This window comes from Triplophysa dalaica, chromosome 8, assembly GCF_015846415.1.
Source record: "Triplophysa dalaica isolate WHDGS20190420 chromosome 8, ASM1584641v1, whole genome shotgun sequence".
Lineage (NCBI taxonomy): Eukaryota > Metazoa > Chordata > Actinopteri > Cypriniformes > Nemacheilidae > Triplophysa > Triplophysa dalaica.
Genome location: NC_079549.1, coordinates 8,032,400 through 8,052,174, shown reverse-complemented (window position 1 = coordinate 8,052,174; position 19,775 = coordinate 8,032,400).

The following is a 19,775-nucleotide window of genomic DNA, read 5'->3' as shown; positions in this document are numbered from 1 at the left end:
GTTGTTCACAGCATTAGAGCAGCAAGCAGTGGTTTTACAAAACAAGTGTAAAACGCACGAAACGAGAGCGAGTCAACGGTGTTTAAGGGCAGCATTTCCTCTAGAACATACTGCCCGATAGAGATGCGCTGATAAGCTAAAATGTCACCCGCATCCGCTGTTTCAAATAAATTATCCACCCGCCACCCGCCCGCACGTAATATTTTCTCTGATATAGATATCTGCACCCGACCCGGACTCGATCGTCATTTAAATTACTCAGTAAATTTTCTAGCACTGTCTTTGTCTATAAATACTTAAATCTAATATTTCGATTTAGCACACACATGATGTACCATATTACAGGTACCAGTCTTATGGCTTTCACATACATACAGTGCCTCACAGTCGTTGCACATTACATACCCAGCACTTGATTCATCCGCGTTAACCACTTCGCTAAAACGCTCCCAAACGGTACTTTTCTTTTCTACCTTTTTTTCTTTTTAATTCTCCCTTTTTACATTTCTATTTTGCCGCCATTTCTGCTTTAAGAAATAGACCATCCACCACTGCCGCCACGCGCGGATTTCTTTTAAATTACTGCAAATTAGGGCCTGAGTAAAAATGCATTTAAAACACATTCGTATTTTTATGTTGTTAATATTGTATATGATATCATCCACCCGCGACCCACCCGCCATTAATCTGAATGTTTTTTTTTATTACCCGACCCGCGGATTTAACCGCCATCCGCGCATCACTACTGCCCGACCAACTTCTTCAACTCTCCCCCACTTACTGGTTTTGCACCAAAGTCCAGCATTTGTTGTTTGGGTGGTAGGGGACCTGCTGCTCTCTGCTTCGCACCACCTGGTGGGACTTACTATGTAAATTGGACTGTGCAGTGCTGCGAATCCACTTGTTTCTTAAAACGTGACGTAGTGTTTTTGTAGCTAGATAGCACTTTGTCACCAGCACAGCAAGTACAACGGACCTTAATATTGTCATCTAGCGGACACAAACTCGTGACTGTATTTCCAGATAGAAACACGGATCTCTGTCCTCCCTCCATTGTTGTTTACGTTTGTGTCGCTGCGTGGTAGGGGCTATTACACGTGAATTGTCCTCATGCTGAAAACGTGAATTGTCGCATAATGCTACGTGACTTCACTCCCTGAGACGCAAAAAGAAAGCAAAAAATATATATTTATACCAAGGAAAATGACAAAAATAGTAACGCACAGTGACTTGGCTAAATAACTTTAATCTGATTAATGGTTTGGAAAAAGTAAAGCGTTAGATTACTCTGAAAATTTTACTGAAAAATGTGGTCAGATTAGAGTAACGCGTTACTAAGTAACATTGCTATTACACTAAATGGCCATAACTTGAGAATGGCAACCGTTTCTCAGGTTGAGACGAATCCACTGTAGGCAACACAGAACATTTAGGGGTTTACTAGATGACAATGCCCAAATCTTAAAAATCTCACGGGAAATTGCAGAAAAATGCAATAAAAGGTCAACATGGGGAATTATTAGTTTTTTCTTAGTATATGGTCGCACTCTGATGACCCAAAAAAAAGGCCTTATAGCGCCACCTATGGTCAATATGACTGTTAAAAAGCTTTTAATAAATACAATTGGTGAGGTATATTGACTGTTTTGGCTGTTGAAAATTGTAAGGCCCAGAGACTTGAGGCTTGGTAAGATGGTTGTACTCCAGCAGGCTACTTAGATACAAGGACTCAGCCAAATTGGCCCAAAGGGGGCACTAAAGCAATGCAAAACGTTGAGATAACTTCATGGGCGTTGGAAATATGTGTAAAAAAAACTCAGTCTGAGGTTGAGATAAACAACTTTGGCGTTTGGCCACTAGATGCCGCTATAAAAGGAATAATAGCAAAAATGGATATAATTATGTAACTGTTTGCCCGATCGACCTGAAATTAGGTACAGTCTTTGTGTCATGTATCATTAATCTCAAATAGGACAATGTCAATCATCGGCCAATTAAATATGATATCTCATTAGACTGGGTTCACAGAAGCTGATCAGAGCAAACCTCACTGGGCTCATTTGACTCATGGTCCTGAAGGTCTGTACGATATTTGAACTCAACCGGCCACCGATTTTTTGGGTGGTCAAATATTGTATATCACGTAACGTTTGACACGGACAAAAAATATTTATATCAAATGATAAATATTCTCATTCTGAAACAACTTTGACTCTAGAAGCCCTGCTTTCGATCAAATGGCTCGTAAGTTATTTGTGATTATGTCAAAAACCTACTTTTGCAAACTAGTCCTAGGTTTTTGCCCGATAGGAACCAAACCACGGCGGATGAATTCCTTTGATTCAGAAAGTTAAAATTTCCATTCAGGGTCACGCAGAGGCGCCAAAAGCTTGAAATCGGCGGAGCCTATTACACAAAATAACTCGAGAACGGTTTGAGACATCTTCATATTTACATTTAGTCTTTAAGCAGACGCTTTTATCCAAAGCGACTTACAAAGAGTTAGGGAGCAACATACAGTAGGTGCCAATACAAAGTTACTGGTTTCAACTAAGACTAGACCACTACCTTTTGAGAGAAGGGGTTAGTTTTTTTTTTTTTTTTTTTTTTTTTTTTTTTCGTCTGTCAGGTATTCACAGAAGAGTTGGGTTTTAAGTAGTTGTGAGAGATGTGGATGACCGGACAGAGTTAGGAAGAATGTTCCACCAGGAAGAAGTTGTGAAGCAGAATGAGCAGGAACACGATTTACTGTTCCTTATGAGAAGGCAAAACAAGACGCCGCTGGTTTGCTGAACGCAGAGATCTTGATGGGGTGTAGGAGTGCAGGAGGGTGTGAAAGTAAGCCGGGGCAGTGATGGTCCTGTAGGCAAGCGTTAGTGACTTGAAACTGATTCGACCGGTAGCCAGTGGAGAGAGATGAAAAGGGGTGTCACATGACCCCTTGGTCTGATGGAAGACGAGGCGTGCTGCTGCGTTCTGAACCAGCTGGAGCGGTTTGATAGCCTTGCAGGAAGTCTAGCAAGGAGAGCATTGCAGTAGTCCAACCTTGAGATTACCAGGGCTTGGAAAAGGATTTGTGCCGCATGGTCAGTGAGATAGGGTCTCACCTTTCTAATGTTGAATAAGGCGTATCGGCATGACCGTGTTGTCTTTGCAATGTGATCATTGAAAGACAGCTGTTCATCAAATGTTACTCCGAGGTTCCTGGCTGTTTTGGCAGGAGTGATTGTGGTATTGCCAAGATGGATGTTTAGATCGTGTTGCACCGTAGGGTGTGCCGGAAACACGAGTAATTCTGTCTTGGCAGAGTTCAGCTGGAGGTGATGCCCTTTCATCCAAGCTGAGATGTCCTCAAGGCAAGCTGTAATGTGAGGTGCTAGAGTGGCATTGTCTGGGTAAAACGAGATGTAGATCTGGGTGTCGTCAGCATAACAGTGATAAAAGAAGCCGTGTGCTTGTACGATGGGTCCCAAGGATGTTGTGTAGATGGAAAAAAGCAGTGGTCCAAGCACTGATCCCTGAGGGACCCCAGTGATCAAGTGGTGCGCATTGGACAGCAATTCCCTCCATAACACCCTGAAGGATCTGCCAGAGAGGTAGGATTATAACCAGCGGAGAGGGGAACCTGAGATTCCTAGTGATGACAAGGTTGCTAGCAGTATCTGGTGATTGAGAATCAGGACCGAGGATTTAGAATCCGCCTTGGCTAGCCACAGTGCTTTTGTGACCGATAGCAGTGTAGTCTCAGCGGAGTGGTTTGATTTGAAGCCAGACTGCTTGTCATCCAGTAGTTTGTTCTGGGATAGGTAGGAAGACACCTGGTTGAACGCTGCCCTTTCAAGTGTTTTTGCAATGAAAGGGAGGAAAGAGACAGGTCTGTAACTGTCGGGAGTAGAGGGGTCCAATGAGGGTTTCTTCAGTAGGGGCGTGACCTGAGCCTGTTTGAATGTTGATGGAAAAGTGCCGGTGAGCAGGGAGGTGTTGATGATGTGTTTGAGTGCAGGTGTGAGTGTGCTGGATATGGCCTGAAGGAGATCGGAGGGGTTTGGGTCAAGGGGACAGGTGGTGGGGTGGCTGGAGAGAAGTCTGATTACTTCAGTGTCCGTCAGTGGGGTGAAAGAGTTTAATGGTTGAAGTGTTGGAGGTGTGTACCAAGGTCTGAGGTACCGAAAATTGTTTGCTGATGGTTGATGTTTTCTCAGTGAAAAATACAGCGAAGTCTTCCGCAGTCAAAGATGAGGTGGGAGGGGGAGGAGGGGGGCAAAGAAGAGAGTTAAATGTTTTGAAAAGCTGTCGAGTGTTAGGTGCATTGCTCACCTTGGTGGTTAGAAAGAAATTTTAGCCCTTGACCCTAGGTCAGCAGGATTCCATTCAGCAGCCCTGAGTGTACTCCGTTGTTCACAGATGATGTCAGACAGCCTGGGCTAAAAGGGGGTGGCACGAGCTGGTCTGGAGTACAGAGGCAAAAGGTTATCTAGACATGATGTAAGTGATGTAAGGTGTCGGTGGCAGTGTCAGCATCTAGAGATGCAAAGTTGTAGGGAAGAGAGGATGTCACTTTAGCAGAGAGTGTGCTCGGAGAGAGAGAGCGAAGGTTCCGTCTAAAGTAAACGGGTGGTGGTGTTAGTGTAGTGCATGTAGGAAGGAGCACTGGACTCAGCCGCCACCTCGTTTGCATCCCGTTCTCTGCTGTCCGCTCGGCGAGCAGCGAGAGTGATGTGAGGATTACTGTGAGCGCTTATCCATCAGCCACTGGCTCGCGGACCGTTCGCACCTTGTCTCGTTTGACCGTCTCGTTCCTCAACCACGTATTGGAAATGGTATGTGATAATGAGATGTCCCTTGCAGCATCGGGGGATTACTTACTGGCATCTGACTCCTATGATTCCTTGCAGCTCCCTCCTCTGGGAACAAGCTCAGGAAGGAACGGACACGAAATGTTAGCCATGTTTTCCCGGGCCGACGCGAGCATTGGGTTGCACTGCACTGCCTCTCCCAGTGCTCTTGGCCAGATACATGGTGCCTCTGGGTTGAGCGCGGATCCAAGCCGCGCCCGCACCCGCACCCGGTGCCGTGTTTCCCGGAAGCACTGAGGAACTCAGTAAGACCTGGAAACGCCCCTCGTGCATGCTCGTGCGTGCTCGTGCATGCACGTCAAACTAGTTCCGCCACACTTTCTTTCCTCGATGGTGGAGCAGCTAGAGGATACGTCGATGTCCCCCATGGGGGGCTCGATCTAGACTCCAGTCCAAAGCATGTAGGTTATCCCTGGTGTCGAGCTTACACTGCTGAGGGCAAAGCAGCCCCCTCTATCCACGCTATGGCCTCCAGCAGGTCCAGGCCAGGTATTGAGGGAGCTCCACGAGGATAAGACTGACCCAGCGCTTATGCAGGAACTCCGCACCGCCACTGACCTCGCTCAAGGGCGACCAAGGTGACCGTTCAGGCCCTGGGTTGGACGATGCCCACACTTATGGTCCAAGAGAGACCCCTCTGGCCAAACCTTGCACAGATGAGTGACGCCGAGAAGGTCCGCCTCCTCGACCCCCCCATCTCGCGAGGGGGGCTGTTTGGTGATACTGTCGAGCAGCAGATCTTGACAGTAAAGAAGGAGACAGTGGCTATCAAGCAAAGCCTCCATGCCGCGACATGGCCGCCCTATGGCAGTCGAGATCCCGTGCATCGTTTGCTTCCTAGCTGCCCTGGTCCTCTTCGACATCCTTCGGCTCGGATGCCCCCCACTCAGGCGGCACCCCGGATGACATCAAAGAGTTGACCACCCATCTCAACAGCCCACTTCAAGGAGTTTATTCCTTTCCCTCTGGGTGTATTTCACAGCCGCTCTCACCCTCTTCACGACGGTGTTCGGCAACCCGACATTGTGTCATGGCGAAAGGCAACGTTGAGTATACTCCGCAGCCCTCAGCACTCTCAAATCGATGGTGTGAGAGCTGCATCGCCAAGCAGGTAAGTCAGCAGAGCCAATCTCCTTCCCGGGGGCATCCCCACGGCGAGGGCTCCGCACTGCTAGCCATCGCACAGCAGATCTTACCCCTAGTTCCCCTGTCATTGTCCCTGGACGCTTGGCTCTAGCTTCCCACACAGTCACAGTGGCTACAGCAAACGATTCGTCTCGGCTACTCGATCTAATTCGCAAGACCTCCGCCCAAGTTTCGAGGCATCCTCTCAACCTCGTCAGAGGCAGGGATGCTCCCATACTACAGGCCGATGTCGCCACCCTGTTGGACTTCCCTGTCCACACAAGTCTTTACGAAGATCGTGGACACTGCTCTCACTCCCCTCAGGGACAGAGGCGTGCGAGTACTAAACTATCTCAACGACAGGCTTATCTTTATTTAGTCATTTGGCAGACGCTTTTATCCAAAGCGACTTACAGTGCACTTATTACAGGGACAATCCCCCTGGAGCAGCATGGAGTAAAGTGTCTTGCTCAAGGACACACTGGTGGTGGCTGCTGGGATCGAACCAGCAACCTATGATTTACCAGTTCAGTGGTTTAACTCACTTGACCACCATCTCCACTCATGCTGGCATCTCCATCTTGGCACACTCTCGAGATCTGTTGTATACATACAGGGACCTGGTGCTCCAGCACCTACACCAATTGGGACTACAGATCAACCGAGAAAGGAGCATACTTTCCCCTGGGCAAAGCATCCTCTTTTTCTGTATGGAACTCAACTCTGTCACCATGACAGCGCGTCTAAGCACAGCACAAGCTCAGTCAGTCTTGAACTGGCTGACACATTTCAGGCAGTCAGCCGTCCTCCTGAAACAATTTATGAGGCTCCTGGGACACATGGCATCCTCGACGGGAGTGATACCCCTTGGGTTGATGCACATGAGATCTCTCCAACACTGGCTACAGAGTCGAGTTACTTGGAGAGCGTGGCACACCAGAAGAGAGCGTATGGTCATTACGCCTCTCTGCCAACCAACCCTAACCTCCTGGTCTTCAATGACCTTTCTACGGAAAGGGGACCCACTTGGGCAGGTTACAAGGCGCGTCGTGGTGACGACTGACGCCTTCCTGCAGGGTTGGGGTGCAGTGTGCAACGGGCATGCAGTGTCGGGGCAATGGACGGGCCCCCGCCTGCTCTGGCATGTCAACTGCCTAGAGTTGTTGGTTGTGTTACTTGCACTAAAGAGGGTACAACCTCTTGTGCAGGACAAGCACGTGCTGATCCGGTCGGACAGCAAAGCTGCCGTAGCCTACATCAATCATCAGGGAGTCATAACACGACTCGCCCGACTCCTCCTGTGGAGTCACCAGTTGATCCGTTCCCTGAAAGCCACATACATCCTCCATACCCCACCCCGTGCAGTCCAGCTCATTTGGGGGCAGTTTGGGCAGGCTCAGGTAGACCTGTTTGCCTCCCTAGACACCACTTATTGCCCGCTATGGTATTCCCTGTCCGAGGCCCCCCTTTGCACGGATGCTCTAGCACACAGCTGGCCACGGGACAAGCGGAAGTACGCCTTCCCCCCAGTGAGCCTCATCGCACAGACACTGTGCAAGATCAGGAAAGGGGAGCATCAAGTTCTACTAGTTGCGCCACACTGGCCCAACCAGACTTGGTTCCCAGAGCTAATGCTTCTGACGACAACACCCGCTGACCAATCCCCCTGACGAAGGACCTTCTCTCTCAGGGGAAAGGGACGTTGTGGCATCCCAGGCCAGACCTCTGGAACCTCCATGTCTGGCCCTTGGACGGGATGAGGAGATCCTGAGTGGCCTACCCCCAGCGGTGGATTAGACCATTACTCAGGCTAGGGCCCCCCTAGGGCCCACTAGGCCTCTTCTCATCCTGGTGCTCTTTTTGCAGGGAAGACCCATGGAGTTGCTCAATCGGGAACGTGTTTTACAAGAGAAACTCGAGACTAACCTCTCCCCTTCCATGCTGAAAGTGTATGTAGCCGCAATTGCCACTCATCTCGACTCAGTTCCTGGAAAGTCTCTGGGACAGCATGACCTGATCATCAGGTTCCTAAGGGGCGCGAGGAGGGCACCTCTCTGTCAGACATCTGCAGAGCTGTGGGTTGGGCTGTGCCCAACACCTTCGCAAGGTTTTACAACCTCCGCGTCGTACCGGTGTTTTGCATTGCAACATGTAGGACCGGCAGCCGGTATGGCATATGCCTGCGAAAGCACCTTCCCCCCCTTTTCTATAGGTGAGTCAGTGTGCTACTTAGCCTCCATTCTTTCCCCCACGGAGCGAAGAACAGGCAATCCATCCATCAATAAGAAAGTACCCCCTAAGGGCGGGCTGGGCAGAGCAGCCCTGCCCCTTAGGCCGGGTACCGTTTGAGTTATCATCACATAGCTCTAACCGGACCTAGTGCTAACAGACGTTGTAACTCCCCTCCTTGGACGGTTCTGTCTGATGTATCCTCACGATTGGTTCCCACCTTGGTATCCCATGACCTCCCTAGGTGGACCACTACCTCAGTCCGCATATTTTTTCCCATGAGCTCTCCCCTGACGGTGAGACCATGCGGGTGTCTTCACTAGAACTCCTCCCGATGGTAGGAAGTGGTCTCTGTAGTGTGTTCCCCATTGAAGGAGTGCAATTACCCAGTGGCCTTGCGACAGGAAGGTAGAGGCTTCCCAGCTTTTCTAAAGAAACTATGGGACCCTCTGCCCACCTATCCACTGGAAGATTACAAATTTCACTAAAGAGCTTACTTCTGACATGCCCAGGCCTCTCACCATCGCTTCGCTGAGATTGTAATACGGCACAGCGTTGTGGCGAGTTTTAATAGGAACCCCATCTGTCGGTTCGACAAAAGGTTGTGAGACTGACAGAAAGGGAACGTCTTGGTTACGGATGTAATCTCAGGTCCCTGATGAAGGGAACGAGACGTTGTGTCCTTCTTGCCACAAACACGTACCAACCGCTGCAGTAGTCCTGAGAGGGTCTCAGGCTCCTCAGAACAAAGGTGAATGAATGCAGCACGCCGTCTCCCTTTTATACCCGGATATCCGGGGGCGGAGTCCGGCATGCAAATTTCATTCGCCATTTTCATTGGCCTGTTTCAAAACCAGTCGAAGTGATAGGTTCTCAAGGTTCTCAACCCCATCTGTCCATCACAACGGCCCACAACGTCTCAATCCTTCCATCAGGAAACTGAGGTTACATCCGTAACCAAGACGGTTTCCATAGTGCGCCAACCATTGTGGAGAAGGACTTTCAACATGACCTTGGGTGAACGGTTAGGTTGGTCAAGTTAAATCCTAGTAGACGGCAAGCTAACCATGAGAACAGCCCTGGAGGTGTCACTAACATAGTCATACAGAACTGTGAGATGTACCTCTTTACAAACACTACATGGGCACTTGAGGTTGCAGGTCTCAACTGCATGATTTCAACCACATCTCCAGCAGCGCTTGTTCTCTTTAATCCAAGTGATAATTTTGGTGGTAGATAGTCTCTCAATCCGATCACAGGCATTTGGGTAATGGCTGAGGTAATGCCCTGTTATCACAATAAGGACAAAATGGTATTGGTTTCGACTTTGTGCTGTATTTCTGTGTTGCAGCGTCAGGTCCTTTTGAGCTTCACTCACTGGTCAATAGAATTGGGGTGAATCGATCCTTTGGATGAGCGGATGCTGTAGTTTTACCATAGGATTTGGGCCAGTCACTCTGAAACATGGCTGCGGCTCTGGAAATACGTTTGGCTTGAGACTTGATCTCTTACCAGACGACCAGATCAGGAAGCGTATAGGTCTTGTCAGTACCTGTCTGCAGAATTCTCTTGCTGAGGCAGTATTCAACGAGGCCATCACAGTAGGCAGGTGGCAACTTGCCAAGTAGATGATCCACATGAGAGCCACACATGAGCTCATAACCATTCTGGCCTTCAAGAGTCCTCAGCATGATAACTAATTATTTTAAGAAATAAAAAATCAGTGACTGCCCATTTAAACTCGGCCCATCTAGCTCCATTTAAAACTGACATAAGTTTTGCAAGTACAAATCATACAAGTAAGCTCACATACATTTTGTAGATCATGAGTGGTGCAAGCACAATCCATCTGGCTTTAGTCTTTTTGACGTCTGCATTTACATCTGCAAGACATCTACAACATATAGTTTGCTCATCTGCAATACGTCTCGGAGACGTCTGAATGTCTGTAATATGTCTGCTAAAGATCTGGAGATCTACTGCGTAAAAACATCGGCTAAACATCTTAGAAAGAGCATCCATTCTAAATCATAAACATCTTACAGAGATCTTCTAGATGTCTAAATGACGTCTGACAGCAAACATCTCCGAGACGTATTGCAGATGAGCAAACTATGTATTGTAGATGTCTTTCAGATGTAAATGCAAACGCCAAATAGACGTAAGCCACATGTATGTGTGCTATCAGTGGCACATTTGTCCCCATTCCTGATTCTCTAATTAGTGAGGTTCTTCGATTTAGGAGTTAAATAAAGCTGGTGTTAAACGTCTTGACAATACTTTGAATATGTTTTGTTAAATGTATGTTTTATGAAGTAACTACATAAGTATTGGGTGTGAGTGTGTGCAGTTGGCATCAAGTGTTTCGTCAAGTTTACCACAGGCCTCATTTTATTAAAATTAAGAAACCTCAATATTAATTTTATAGTGATTATTTAAAATATTTTATACATTTTATTTATTTAGTTTGTAATAAAAGGAACTGAGACATTTCATGGAAACTCTGTAAATTAAAATTTGTTAGTTCTGATACACCCAGTGGCGGAGCTAGAGTTTTTCACATGGGGTGTCCTGGGGGTGGCCAAAGCAACTTCAGGGGGACCATAGACCATGAAAGAAAGTCAGTGTGTAATAATGATGCGCGGATGGTGGTTAAATCCGCGGGCGCTGCGGATGATCCGCGGGACAGGTGTGTCGGGTATTAAAAAAAATACATTCTGATTAATTGCGGGTGGATGATATCATATACAATATTAAAAAAAATTCTCAAAAAATATGAATTTGTTAATTTGCGCTAATTTGCAGTAATTTAAAAGAAATGCGTGCGTGGTGGCGGTAGAGGACGGTCTATTTCTTAAATCGGATATGGGGCAAAACAGATCCGAGAGAAATTTAAAAAGGGAGAAATAAAAACAAAACAAAAGGTAGGAAAGAAAAGTACCGTGTGGGAGCGTTTTAGCGAAGCTGGGTATGTAATATGCAACGGCTGTGAGGCACTGTATATATATGAAAGCCATAAGAATGGAACATCTTATATGATACATCATGTATGTGCTAAATTGAAAGATTAGATTTAAGCATTTACGGACAAAGACAGTGCTATAAAATTTACTGAGTAATTAAAGTGACGATCGGATTCGGATATCTACATCAGAGAAAATTATACGTGCGGGCGGGTGGCGGATGGATAATTTATTTGAAGCAGCGGATGCGGGTGACATTTTAGCTTATCTGCGCATCTCTAGGTGTAACCCTAACCTGGCATCAAAAGAAAAATAATAATTTACTTAACCTGGTGTTTTTAACGTGATTTGGCTAAAATAAATATTCACAAACTATGAAATGTCAGAGTGTCTATCTCGCAACACACATTTTATTAGCCCTTTATGATATGTAAACAGGCTATTTGCAATTGAGGTAATCTTTTGAGTATCACGACCAGATAAATAGCTTAAGAATTTCAAAGTTAGCTTAACATTTAAACACTGGTGGTGGTTGTAGCTGACGTTCGCCTACATTAAGTAAACCGGCAAATAGTGTAATGTATTGGCACTGCACTGTTTATGTGTATATAACTAGCACAAATGTAACTTTAAACACAATGTTTAGGCTAAATCGGGAACCAATCTCTCTTATCTGATTAACCCGTCTAGCGCCAACATTCATGTTTACTCATACAGCGACTTCACTTTCAAAATTATTTCCGCAAACAAAATCCCGATGCTAAGTCTTAAAACTAACCTTATTTGCGAAATTTCATTATTCTTCTGTTACTCGCATCACTTTCGTCCTTGATTAATATGAAAGCTGCGCGCGGCACCGGACGCTTTTTCAGCAAGTGGTGAAATGAGATGTCAATCATCATTAAACTGCCCAATAAAACGTGACAGCCCTCTGGCGCCGCCTCTGGTTACACCTGGTGATTTTTGTTTTCTATAACGTTGTATTGACTTTCCATTACATCTCTCTAAACATTTACTTTATTTCCATGAACTGTGTAGAAAAAGACAGGAGTCTTTAACTTTAAGACACACATTTTTATACAGTCTTAATAGTAGGTAAACATAATTAAATAACTTAATACAAACAATTAGACATCAATTTGTATTATTAACGTATTATAAGATTTATTATTATATTATTACTACTACTACTGCTTTTGCACAGCTAATAGATGACATTTGAAATTGTGTGCGCATGCGCAGGTGTGCTTCAATGAAAGCAACGCGTTAATTCAAAACTGTGAACTGCCTGGAACTAACCGTATCGACGCACATAACAGCCAATCAGAATCTGTTGGGTCAGTTGATATAATCCAAAGAGCGAAGTTTTAGACGTCATTTACCAGGATGCTGCAAGAGATAAGGTAAATCAAAACAATGTAAATAAATATATAGGCTTTAGTTACTATCCCATGTGTTGTATAACGTTTAAGCTATTGTCAGCATGATAAATTGACCCAAATGTCATTTTAGCAGTTATGTTGACTCTGTGGCGGGGATTGAAGGTGTTTTAGGGACAACTAGGGCGGGTTGATTTTACTAACTTGTGCATAAAAAATGAAGACAAGCAGCCAATTTTTTGGAAATTATAAAAGATTTGGCTTAAAATGGACAGCGGTGTTGTAAAGTTAATATAAAGTAACCAAAAACGGAATTACCCTCCGCATGTACTTTTAAATTCACCATTCAAAGAGTTTTATGAGGTTGACGATTATTTACTCAGTAATTTACTGACAAATACACCAAAAACACAACTTCACAAAGTCATCCATTGCACTGTAATCCAAATCTTAATAATCCATACGAAACTATCCAAATTCAGGCAGCCGACTGCTAACGTCATATCGCGCTTAAAATTTTAATTAAAAAAACTGGCGCCTAAACACGCATTCCATCATCTTAAACCAAAGTGAAATCAACGCTCATTGACTCTCCTCTGCTCCATGTTTTTTTGTCACCTACGTTTTTGGGAAATAATATTCGCCATCGCAGAGTGATATCTCTTCACTGCTCCAAAGACTGTTGGAGAATCGTCATTTGAATTGGTTAATACATTTTTTTTGATGAAATTACACTTCTGTACTTGTTATTTTTAATAAGGATTTAAACAACAAATGGTTTATTTCAATCTTGTGTTCATTTTCATATTGTTGAATACTTGAAATATTAGCAAAAAGCTTCGATAAAGTTTACTTAGAGGCACGCATTATTGATTGCACGGTAGACCCAACATAAGACGACTTAGAAAAGTTCATTGTTTCTAGCTAGGGACGTCTCCGGCATGCAAAGGGCGAACAGACCGGTGGAAGCATAACCGATCTGTGCACCAGCACAGGTGCCCCTTCGTCCGGGGTACGCGATGGCGTGTGGTGTGTGCGATTCTATAGAGAAAAAATTGTTACATTTTAGTCTGTGATCCAAACTGAGACCATAAACTTCGCCACATCTTTTGACGCAACGGTATGAGCTGGCAGTCACGTATGACGGTGTAAGTAGTAGTGGGCAAGTTGACATTCTGTCCAAAAGTATTTTATATATGTATATTTTCTATAATCTTTTTACACTGTCTTTATCTCTTTTATAATTGGTCTTGTGATTATGTTGAATGTGTGTACTAGATCCTACACCATAGAAAATTCCTTGTGTGTGCAGGCACAAGTAGTAATTATAGATTCCAGTTCTGCCTGTCAATATTATGAAAAATTATGCACTTGACATGTTTACCCATACAGCCAATTGTTTGTGTTCTTTCTTTACAGGGAAAGCAGCATGGATGCAATATTCTGCTCGGTATGATTTTTTAATAAACTTTTTTGCTGTGTAAGTTTCTGACTTATCCTTTATAAGTGTATAGTTGCAATGTCAGATAGAAAGTACTCTTCCCTCTGGAAAAGAGCAAAAAGATTATAAGAAAAATGTGCAAGGGCTCAAACGGCTGCATCAGAGTTTTTGCCTTCAAATGTCTCTCGTCCTTGTCCCTCATTGATTTTCCAATAACTTGCACAAGAAGAAGGTTGTATCAAACAGAATAGTGCAGATGACGATGATTTTTTGATTTTTTTGTCCCAGAGCAGCAATACGGAGACTAACCTACCACTTAGACATTCCATTGCACAGTGGACAAACGATTTTCTAATATAAGCCAATAAGCCAAGAGAATGAAAAATATTAATCAAAGAAGTAATTTTAGATCACTATTTAGGGCATAGATACAGACAGTCAATTTTTGAGAGCCTTGTTCTGGGAAATATGACTATACATTTTGCAAAAATGGTGATCAATGGAAAGTTATTAGCTTCTTTCGCAGTAGCATTATGCTGGAGAAATCCTGCAGCACCTACTGATTGTCATGGTTCCACTATCATGTCATGTTTTATTCTTGTCTCAAGTGGAGCCATGGCATTGCCTGATGGTTTTGTGTGGGGAGAGAGGTTTTTGACAATGACGGTCTTCCATACTCTCCCCTAGTCGCGTGATCATTCCTACCCTCCTGTTTCCTAGTTTCTGTTAATTACCTTGCCTATAAAGAGTCCTCATGTTTCTTTGTCTCGTTGCTCGTGCATTACTTGCTGTTGCTGTTACATACCTGTTTGATGATCGTGTTCTTGTATATGTTCCTGTCGCTGTACCTGTTGTCAGACCTCGTGCCTTGTTCCTGTCTCCCTTGTCTAGTAAGTGTTAGTTTAGTGTTTGTTCCAAGTGTTTGTTTTCTTAGTTTTAGTTGAGTAAGTCAGTGTCCTTGTTCGTTGTTAAAGTTTATATTTCCATGTATTGTTTTACCCCATCGTGGGTTTTTGTTTTGCTTGTTTTGTCAGTGTTTATGTTTAATAAATCCTTGTTCCATCAATACCGTCGGTGTCTGCCTGCACTTGGGTTCTCACGCCATGTCTCACCTTGAGAGTCATGACAACTGATGGTCCAAAATTTGCCGTTTGACATTTTGATTTTGTAGTGAAATTGACACCTGTGCTTGAAGCCTTTAAACTCTCTGGAGTGGAAATGGTCACTCTTCGGATCTATTGTTTACTGTACATAGATACACTTATTTTCTTATATTTTCTGTAGACTTTGCTCTGCTATTGGCCTCAGAAAAATGTCACAGCCAAAGTTAAAAGGAGGGAGACACCAGATAAAACATGTTGGGTCAAATGCGAAGTCAATGTTTTAATTTACAAAGGCATTTTGTTTTTTCTTACTATTTAATTTTGATATCTATACAAACAGTCACCTTCTAAAGAGATCTTCAAATAATTACATTATTGTCACATAGATAAAGGGATACTTTATACACAAGTGAAAATTCTGTCAAGATGTAAATCTTGTTTTTATTTTCATACTTACTGTAATAAATCTCCATAAAATGGAAAGAAGGGGTCGGGAACCGGAAAACATTTACAAACATTTAATAAAGTAATATAACAGCCAGCGGCGCCTCACGGACGACCGCCGGCGAACAAAACATAAACATAAATATAAATACAAACATAACACAAGTTCGGGGCCGGCCCTCTCTCTTCGACGGTCCGGTCGCTCGTTTCTTTTATATGCTCCCATCTCCTACATGATTCGAGGCCGGTGTGCGCACAGCTGGCGCTAATTCACAATTACTCACATGACTCGAACCACGGTCTCGCCCCGCCTACTCTACTACACTTACCCTCTGAGTAATTTACCCTGTAGATGTTCCAAACAAGTGTAGGGTTTACCCAGAGGTTACCATTTGGCGATCGTAAAACACCATGACCTCTCAGCAGGGGTCTAACCGGCGCCCCAAGTCTGATCCAACTGCCCTCTTTTAAAGCATCCATCATTTGATAAGGATAGATTCCAACACACACACTCGTGGACTTCAAAGGAATTCTAACAGGGAGGATGGGGTGTCCTCCCTTACACGGACACCAGATGTGTTAAAAGGAATGAGGGCAAATGGTCAGTCAAGTCTGGACAGTGTCTCTCTATCTCTTTCTTTTTCTTAACCACAAAAGAATGGTTAAATGGGTATAAACCTATATCTCCACATTGTATATTTGTCCCCTTCGGCCTTGCCTATTACCTCAAAAGCATGTGTGTTTAGAAAAAACACAAAACCCTGCCACATCTGCCACAATGGATTATACTCCACAGATGCCAACAATGCATTGCTGTAAGTAAATGGTATTGAAAAAACACAGTGTTTGTTTGTGTATTATAATTGTTTGTGTTTTGTGTTCTTCATACATTTGCAAATACAGATATCAGTGAACTGCACTGAATTTACAACTTGATATGACCTTGTGTTTTTTAGTCACTCCATCAATGGATTTATTTTCAGCCAGACACCACCACAACAGTCCAAGTAAGTCTTTATTTTAGAACATTATTAACATTGTTTTTACCTCTGTCCGAATGTACATGCATGTTCTTTTTGAAAATTTTGATCTGAAAACATTAAAGGGACATTTCTGGTGAAAATCTAAATTACAAAATGCTTTACCCTCGATGAATCCTAGGTGTCTTTGACTGTATTTGTCTGCAGGAAGAAAGTCAGAGTTATAGTACCATTTTTTCATACTCTTCCACGCTTTATAATGGGAGTCATTGGAGAATAAGGTTTTAAAACTTCAAAAAGTGAATCTATAGATCAGAAACTGTTCCACCCGGCTCAATTGGGTTAATGAAGGCCTTCTGAAGCGAATCTATGAGCTTGTTTAAAATTCATTTTATTAACAACACTTTTGTCATCCGCTGGCTGCGTAGGCACGAGGATAATGTCCGGTAGATGACGCAGACAAACATATATAGCTATAGTCCATGTGCTTATTTCCGTCATTGGTATGAGTAGCAGAAGGTTGGAAATTGACAAGAAATGTATTTCTGTATACCATCTTGCGGTTAATGTTTCTTTAGTCATTTTGGCATCCCTATAGCCTGAACCACTATAGTGGAACCACCTTTACAGACTTAGTGTTTTATAGTGTAAGAAATGTAGTAAATATTGTGGCTGATCCATGTAATGATAAGGACAGAAACCTTTGTTCAGCTTGCAGTTTGCATATTTATTTTTGCAGTGTGTTTTTTTACTGACTGGTTGTGTTTTATTCCTGAAACTATTCAATATTTGAACAACGCTTTTGGACATGTACAAAAGTTCGCCCCTATTGGGAATCTATTGTAACAGTAATGGAGAAAATTTTGGGTTACAAAATACCGAATGATCAACAGACTCTGTATCTAGGCCTGTTAACTAAAGATGTTATTAGAGTGGAAGACATTTACCTATTCAAAGTGATGCCAATAACCAGTAAGAAAGTTATAACGAGAAATTGGTTGAAAAGTGAGCCTTTGAAACTGGACCCATGGAGAAATATCATGGAGGAAATCTTTGCAATGGAAAAAAATGACCTATGGCCTGAGACTGAACGCACATAAATGTAAACTACGATGGTGGAAATGGTCTTATTATGTAACGCACTCAAATGTATAAAACAAATGGGAGACTTGTATTTGTAGCACTGTATCTGTATCTGTACTCGGACTGGGCGGGGCCTAATCCGGAAGTGGGCGGAATTTAACCCGGAAATTCGGTCGGGTTGTCTTGAAATGGGCTGGGCTTTAACTGGTATGTTATTTTAAGCATGCAGTTGATAAGGGTTGATCAGAAATTGTTATATTTATTGCTGATTAGAAAAATATTTACATGACAGCATCAGCATTGAGCTTCAGATCAATGGTTTTGATCACGATAACAAACGAACTGTATACAGAACAAGATTATGAACTACTTCACTAGTAAACACGATTTTTCTACAACACTTCAAATGCTATTAGATTGTTAATGATAATCTTAAATCTATAATTTACCTTATTCGTAAATTTTTTTTTTTTTATTTAGCCTTGTTGTCCAAGCACTGTTGAGCTTGTGCAGAGGCAGCAGCTTTTGCCAGAGGGGAACTGGAATCCCCTGGTTGGGCCTGGGTTCTCCTGAGGTTTTTTTTCCTTGATTGGAGTTTTGGGTTCCTCGCCACCATTTGCATTTTGTTTTGCACTATTTGCCTAGCCGGGGGCTGCTTTAGAATTTAGAAGTTAGACATAGTTAATATTGCATATAAGAATTTATAGTCCGTTTAATATTTGACCTGTGGTTCTGTCTCCTATGTGTGCTTTCACTTATGAAGTAAAATGTAATGAACAAGCGTTTGCGTGAAGTAAAAAAAACTGGTTAGAGCCAGCTGACGGTTTAAAAAAGAAAGAAAAACTCAGACAGGCAGAGTCGCATTCTACCGAGCACCACGCCTGAACAAACCCAACGTTTATCAAAACTCTACTGGTTAATAAGTTAGTACTACAAACGGAAGTAAAAAACAAACCTGAAGCTGAAGAGACCTAAACGTTAACGGAAAAGACGCGCAAACCTGAGTGACTGAGTGAGAGACAGAGAGAGAGCTGCGGACACAGTCAGCAACACAATACATCTGTATGTGTGTAGGGGAGGGGCCCTGTGACTAGCCTATCACAGAACGCAGACACAGTTAGCTATCCAATGAGGATTTTTATTCAATCCGAGCACAGATATTGACTCGTATTAGTCGTATGATACTCGGCAAAAGTGCACTGTAAAACTTTTCACTGTAAGATTACAGTAAAATACTGGCAGCTGGGTTGCCAGCCACATACTGTATTTTTACAGATCTAGTACTGTAATTATAATTTACAGTACTAGATCTGTAAACCGTTGTACTGTAAAATTACAGTAAAATGCTGGCAGCCGGGTTGCCAGCCACATACTGTATTTTTACAGAATACCGTAACCAGGTAAAATATATATTTTTTACAGGAAAAACATTATAATTTGAACTTGAAACTAGAAACTAGAAACAAACAACATTCTCTGGGTTTTAAAACATTTATTTTAAAAGCAACAACCAGACACTTGCCTTATGTGAACACACTTGCCTGAAATTCTAGCTGTTTTTTTTTTAAACATTTAGTTGAACATTTAACACTTTATAATTTAATAATCTTGTTAACCTTTAATAGGTGTAAAAACAATCCAGAAATTTAAAGTGCTAGAAAGAGTAAAAAAAGAAAAATAGCAAATTGGCTGAAATGCCAGTTGTATTTTTATGAATGGAGTTAACGATGCAGTAATCGTATTTACTTTTAATATACTTGCTGACAGGATCTAAACAAAGTTCCATTCAAAGTCTGCAAGTTTTCGCAGAAGTGAGGAAACTGGTGGGCTTACAGTGGTGTTCTTTCTTTGCACAATTTGGCCGGTTTTCTTTGAAGTCACTTTTCCTTTTTTTGCTTTCGATCCACGTTCAGGATTGATGTAAACAAAGCATCTAAAAGGCAGAAAAGAAAAAAGAATCAGATTAAATATTAGCTAGAGAGAGAGAGAGAGAGAGAGAGAAAGAGAGAGGTCTGTTTTCTATTAGAGGACTATTCACCTAGCTTATTAACAATAAAATCCCCTCATCAGTTACTGAATCAGGGTATCAGTTGAAACACAGCCATAAACCCTGAGCACACATTGCTGAATCCATTCCATATTTGTGACTTAATTTATAATAATTTTATAAAA